Source organism: Siphateles boraxobius, unplaced genomic scaffold, assembly GCF_051911475.1.
Source record: "Siphateles boraxobius isolate OS27281-9 unplaced genomic scaffold, OSU_SipBor_1 489, whole genome shotgun sequence".
In the NCBI taxonomy this organism is placed as follows: Eukaryota; Metazoa; Chordata; class Actinopteri; order Cypriniformes; family Leuciscidae; genus Siphateles; species Siphateles boraxobius.
The window spans coordinates 15,607-23,016 of NW_027509129.1; positions in this window are offsets into that span (position 1 = coordinate 15,607).

Consider the following 7,410-nt stretch of genomic DNA (forward strand, 5'->3'; position numbering starts at 1 on the left):
CACTTTGATAAAAGGCTTATTATGTGCCTCTTTTAAAAATACAATACAGATAAAACAAGAGAAAGGGAAAGAAATATGCTTACTTACGTGCTCAACGAAAAAATACAGGGTAGAAAAACCCACAAAAAAAGAGAGCAAAAAGGCTAAAAAATGATCCGTGTGCAGAAAATTGCAGCGTTTTTAAAAAAACGTTTGTGTTAAATATTGTTTTAAATGGAGTAAAACAGCAAAAGATGGTTATTTCCGGTTATTTCGGGGCAATTCGTGATTCAGACAGAGTGAATCGAGTGAATGACGTCGGAGTCGACGTTGGCGCCGGCGACGAGGCCTCGGCCAATAGGAGCCGAGGCAGGGCTCCCGGCCAATGGGAGGAACCGCCTAGGGGAGGAACGAACGTCTCTGAAACATCACAAACTGCCATATGTAGCTGCCTGGTTTAAGAAAGATTGGACTCTTTGACTGATGATTCCCACCCTTTATTCGAATGTCCGTCATCACAGATAAAGGCACCGTCGAACAACGTCTCTGGAACGAACGTCTCTGAAACATCACAAACTGCCATATACTTAGCAAATATTGCTAATATGAATAATTGATGTGAGTAAGTGAGTGAGTGAGGTTGCAATTGGCATTGCACTTGAGATTGACATATATACATATATATATATTGTACAACTGGGCATGCGCAAAGGCGCTACTGGGCATGCGCAAAAACAGAGAAAAATGCGCGGTGGGGATGCTAAAGCTTCGCCATCGTTCTTCTCTGTTTTCGCGCATGCGCATTAGTGCCTTCGCGCATGCCCAGTCGCACAAACGCGGTACAAACGAGACACCATCAAAGCGTAGGATCGAATCCCGACCGAAGCACAAATATTAAACATTATATTACACACTATTATATTCATATTATGCCTATTTCATGTGTATACATAAAAGTAACATGCCGTGCGTTATTTGTTTCACCTTTTTCTGCATAGATATTAAAATCTGTTGTGTTAAACATTATATTGTATTTATATTGTTTATGTTAAATAATATACTGTATTCATATTGTTTCCCCTTTTTATATTGTTTCACCCTTTTCTGCATAGATATATTGTATTTATATTGTTTCACCTTTTTCTGCATATATATAAAAATTTGTTATGTTAAACATTATATTACATTTATATTATGTCAATAATTTTATTTCAATGTATAAATAAAAGTTACATGCCGTGTATTATTCGTTTCACCTTTTTCTTCAGTAAAAAAAATATCAATTAAATATCAGTAGTTGTTGTTGTTGTTGTAGTTGTTGTTGATGATGATGATGTATAGATGCAGAAAACACCAAACACAGCAGCAGTAGACTACAGTGTGAAATAGATTATTTATTTCAAACTACAATACAATAAAACATGATGATTTTGATGATGATGATGATGATAATAATAATACAAATAGAGCATCAGAGCAGACACATGGCATAAATGTTCTGGGGCGAGATGCAGAACAGTGGTATTGATGCAGAACAGTGGCACAAGGCTTCATTCCTCTTATTTTAAACCACATCAATCACAGCAGACAGACGCATAGTATAAGGGCTCATTACAGACATGCATGGATAAATAATGCAGCAGCATACAGTGTGAAGTACCAACGCGGCGGCAACAGAGCCAGTGGCAACTGGACGTAACTCCAAAGACAGTGACCACATTATTGAACATACCCACATGTCCAAAAGGCCTATATAACTTGTCAGCGCATAAAATCAGAACAGCACAAATGCATGACAATGTGTTATACAGGTGTGAATGTGTTATACAGGTGTGAATGGGACAGACAATGTTTTCTTTTCTTTTTCTTAAGCCATATGATAGGCAGCATACACACACAGTATAGGCCTATATAACTTGTCAGTGCAAAGAATCAGAATAGTACAAAGGCATGGCAATGTTATACAGGTGTGAATGGGATACACAATGTTTTTTTTGCTGTAGAAAAGTTGTGGCAGGTGTGGACCGGTGTTTGTAGGAAGCCTCCACACCGCGGCAAGGTCCCGGTCCTTGTGGAGGGTAAAGTCAATGTCTTTAAAAAACAAACAAACAAACACTGAAACAACTATATACACCTGCCCCAGCGAGAATGCGAAATCAGTCCGGGGCTCGACCCTGGTCCTTCATCTCCCTCAGCCAGTCCTCCACACTCTTACCCGCTGCGGCGGCAGAGCAAAAATGTACATTGCCGTAGCGGGTGTGTCCGGTCTCCCTCCGCTTTGGCTGGCCGCATCTCCTGCACTTTTGTTCTTGTGGCACGCCGGCCCGGGCAGCGACGACTGTTCCTGCCGCTGCCCTCTGCTCAGCCCTCTTCCTCCTCAGCCATTCAGTTTTGTACGCAGAGCGAGGCTGAGGAGGGGGAGCAGGAGGTGGTGCAGGCAGCCGAGGGCCGGCGTGATGTGCGGCGGCCAGCGGCAGAGGGAGGACGTGTGGGGCTGGCGTTGTCCGAGGGAGCGTTGGGATGGGGAGCACCCTCACACTCTGCTGGGGCAGTGAGAGGTCCAGAAAGAGAGGCTGTGTTGCCGGAAAAGGTCCTGTTGCAGCTGCAGCAGCCGGTGGTATGGCCAGGACAACAGCTGAGGGGGCAGGCGGTAAAGGCGCCAGTGGGCGCACTGGCGCTGGCAGAACAGGCACCGGTGCTGCCACGGCCGGTGCTGCTGCCAGAGGTCCCGCCGCCCTTGGCGCTGCTGTCCTCGCCTGGCCTGTTGCTGCTGCCGGAGAACGATCCACCGCTGTTGCTGGGCACGGCGCCGAACCCGCTGCCGCTGCCGCTGGTGGTCGTCCCTCTGCTGCAACGCCTGAAGCTAGCACAGTCCTCTCCTTCTCCCGCTGCATCCTGGTGAACCTGAAAACGGATTTCAACGTAGTGTTTTAGTTACATGTACAATTTTGAGAGCATGCCATTCAAGCATGTCATTACCATAACATCAAAAGCATCAAACATACCACAGCGAGAGGGTCCTGGCGTTCAGCTCAAAGAGCTGTATGGGCGCCCGAGCCATCAGCCTCTGGTGGCCCAGCACAAGGTCCCGGATGTGCTGGTACCGAAGCAGTATGCTGTCCCACCGCGACCTCCGGGCACCGCGCGCACGGCTGCCCGAGGGGATCAAGCGGCAGAGCTGGGTGCATACTGCCTCTACCAGCCGGCTTGCGCTGGGACTGCTGGCAGGTCCAGAGGTCTCTCCGACCAGGCAGCTGTGGACAATGGACAAAAACAATGACAGATATGAGCATGATAATGGGCAACATTACATAAAGCAGCTTGTTTGTACACCAGGGAAATGTATGATGGAAGCGTAGCCTTACCGTCTCAAGCTTTCCACACCAGGTATACTGGGGCGGCTTGGCTTGGCTGCCATGAAGCGCCCCTGAGCTGGCCTGTCCCTGTAGCGGGGAGGGTAAACCACTCGGGCCCTGTCGTACGGTGACAGGGCCTCGTAGAGCCTGATAAGCTCGTCTACCCTCCCCTCTGACAAGGCCGGGTCGTGACGCAACCCCACCAAGGCCGTGGCCAACTGGACCACGGCCAGGTACCCCGGCTGGTCATCCGGTCCTCTGTAGTCCTGCAGACACACAAGAAGAGATGGAAAACAATAAGTCAGGTGGATGGAACAGAGCGAGCGCAGTTTTTGGTGATGCGAGATGCACTGCAGTCGCAGACCACAAAGAGGTGGCGTGCTTACCTCAGCAGCCTGCTGAGGCTCTGGCGAGGACCGGCCGGGGGAGTGGGGTGCGGGCTCGGGGGCACCGGTCGGACTGGATGGCTCGGGCGCGGGTGCGTCAGCCGGTCGCCCTGACCGCGGGTCCGTCTGAGGAGCTGGGAACTCGCCAGGCACGTGCAGGGTGAGGTCCTCCACCTCCTGCGGGCCGTCGGCGAGCTCGTCATCCTCGACGAGTTGGGGAACGTCCCCCCCCGCGTCCGGAATGTCAGGGTCCAAGCTGACGTCCTGCAGCACTCTGCCCGTCTGGGAGTACAGGTACTCGATGCCGATGAGTTCCCCTGAAGTACAACAACACAAATCGCATCAGTCAGTCTGGTACAAATATCATTCAGTGTGGACACGTGTAAGCGCGGTGGCTTGAGTGTTCTTACCCGTGTACTCCCTGGGCTTGGTGTAATCCTTGACCACACTCGTGCCAAGCACCCTTTGGCTGAGCTGGTCAAGGGAGTGCTGCAGGGGGCCATTGTAGGAGCGGAGCAGCGGCCGTCCCTCCTGTGCCACGGACGCCGCCCTGTCGGCGTTCCACCGCGTCAACCCCTCCAGGAGAAATGCCTGGAAGTGCCAGGGATTGGCACTTTCTCCTGAGGAGGAACACAGATCTGTTTAGCAGTTTATTCAGTGCACACAATGTGAATGACAGCGAGTCGATGACAGTGAAAGATTGACATGACAGTGAAGCATGTGAAACATACCTGGAATGAAGCGGTTGAGATGCAGGTGGAACGACTCCAGGGACGTGGAGCCTCGTGCACAACGGTACACCGGCAGGCTGATCCCCCCCTTGGTCACCCTGCCGGTCTCAGTGTACAGCTCCACGCCCGGCGGGTCCTGGATGCAATGGAGGTGGCGCCGCTGCTCCGTCCAGATCTTCTGGATGCGGTCTTGGTCCAGCAGGGAAATCCCCATGGTGTCTCGTCCGTTGGCACCGCCGAAGGTTTCCAGGAGGTCACCGATCAGCCGCTCCGTCTCCGCCGCTCCACGCGTGCGGCGACGGCAATGGAGAGCCATATTCTTGCGGCTGACGTGCCTCCACACTCCGGCGTCGGACGAGAAGGTCATCCCCTGCGCCTCAAGCATCCTCTTCTTCGCCTTGAGCAACCGGGCTGCGTCCTCTGGGTCCCACAGGAAGATGCACGAAGACAGCTGCTGCAGGAAGGGTTTATACAGCTGGTGGCTCTCGGTGGTGACACCTGTTATGGAAAAATGCATGTTACATCAAGTTATGGAACCATGATGTCTCTTACTGTGATGCTGTTTGTTTAATTATTGTTTTTGCCACAACGCACCTGACGCGAACCGCCGCATCAGGTGCCAGATGTCCAGCCGGACCACCAGCTTGTCCCACTTCCCGAACATGTCAGCTGTCTTGGATCCCCCGTGGGACGAACAACAGTCCCGGTCGACGTAGAGGAGCTGAGGCGGCTCCACCCCAGCGTCCCGATACCGCCGCATTAACCCCGCAGCCATGGACAACAGGCCGGCACCCTCGGCGTCCGTGAGCACGGACATGAGCACCTGTCCGTGCTCGTTGCCGACGTTCGTTGCCCACGCTGCGGTCTGGGCGGCAGCACCGGCGAGCTTCCGGGTCACCTGTTTGAAAGAATAAAGCATCTCAGTAAGGCTGCACGCACATAGCCAGAGCGTGATACTCCGCACCACATTTATATACATATATATTTATACATACATAGCACCACATTTACCTTCTTGGTCGAATCCATCTTCAAGACCGTTCCGAAGACGGAGGTGACCCGGGCCTTCACGTCCTCCAGGCGGGAGAGGATGTCGTGGCAGTACACCATTAACAGCCACGCGTACTGGGGCACGGGTGGCGGTTTTGGTGGTGGGGTGCACATGCGCACGACACCTCGCGACGTGAAGGGCTCCATGACGCTGAGGTAGTGTATGGACCGCCGCATCCAGGCCTCTGTGTGTGCCTCACAGAGTTTTTTGTACAGCTGCGTGGCGCTGTTCCCCCGAGTACGCTCACGCAGCTGGATGATTACCCGCCGGTCGCAGGCGAGCCTACAGAGAGGAGCACATCATGTGTTACAGAAGAGCCACACACAGACACACTGTGACAGTGTTCAGACAGGTACTTACTTGTAGGTGAGGATTGCCGGCAAGAGGGCGCAACACACAGACACACTGTGACAGTGGTCAGACAGCTACTTACTTGTAGGTGAGGATTGCCGGGAAGAGGGCGCCACAAACAGACATACTGTGACAGTGTTCAGACAGCTACTTACTTGTAGGTGAGGATTGCCGGGAAGAGGGCGCGATGCCCCTCTCCCAGCTGACCCACGACCTCCTGCGACCAGGCAGCTACCTTCCTCTTACACCGACGGCACTCCAGGTACTCGGTGGCCATCAAGTACCAGCCGTCGATGTCCAGGACCCTCCGGATGGTCCTGTAGAGCCCACACTTGGTGAGGGCCCTATTACAGCATGTCGGCCGGACGCCCCACAGACGCAGGGGCGTCCAGAGGAACAGCCGACACGCGAAGAAGGCAGCTGGTGAGGCGGATGGCTGAGTGTAACTCGGCCGGGGCTGAGGGGGGTCCCACCACAGCTTGAGGTCTGTGGTGAGTTTGGTCCTCCCCTCGCTGTCTGTCTTGAACAGCTCCCGGCCGATCCACTCCTGCTCTTCCACGGTGAGAGCTGTCCGCCAGCTCTCAGGCAACCGGGACTGTGAGGGAAAAAAACAACACAAACAAACACACTGTAAGGAGGCTGAGAGGAGGTGCTGCATGCAGTTTGACAGTCAACTTCACTGAGTTGTGCCGTCCATGAGTACGGGCACGGTGTGTGTGTGTGTGTGTGTGTGTGTGTCTGTGTTTGTGTTTGTACCTCAGCCGAAGCAGGAGTGGGCGTTGCGGGCTGCTCCACTTTCCTCTCCTTCCTCTTCCTCTTCTCCGGCGCTGGTGCCAGGGTGGCCTCCCCAGATGGCGTCTCCTCCACGGAGACGCGACGGGGCTCCTCCCTGGTCAACGCCGGAGCCCGAGCCGGAACCGCGAGCGTAGGTGGAGCAGCCGCAACTCGAGGTGGTGGCGGTGGGGGAGGGATGGAGGACAACGCCGGAGGAGGTGGAGATGGAGGCCTCACCACCAGCGGGAGAGTCTGAAGGACCTGTACGTGAGCTTCAGACACATTCACACACAACAAAATGGCATCAGCACAATGATAGTCATGGGGCAACACACAGGCAGGCAAGACTAAGTGAGTCTGAGTGTTAATGACGTGCAGCATGCCAGTGATTAGATGACGTGCAGAATGCAAGTAATTAGATGACGTACAGCATGCCAGTGATGGGGCAGATGGTTTAGTGCTACAAGGTGAATGTCAAGAGATGCAGCAGGGCCAAGGGAAGTAGACATGTGAAGGTGGTTAAGCAAATCTACATTGCCACTACGTTCTACACATCTACCACCGACAAAGACGGCTACATTACCTGCCAAACCTACCTTTGGTCTTCAAGCATCAGCTGTAGAGACCATCAAATGAAACCATTACAGTTAATACAAAAATACCGCCAGAAGAATATATATTGAGGGCAAATGTTACAGTGTGACGTGTCCAGTGTGGTGCCAGTTACCCGTTTCTAAGTCAGTGGCCATCTGGACCAGATCCTCGTCCGTCACCTCTGTGGG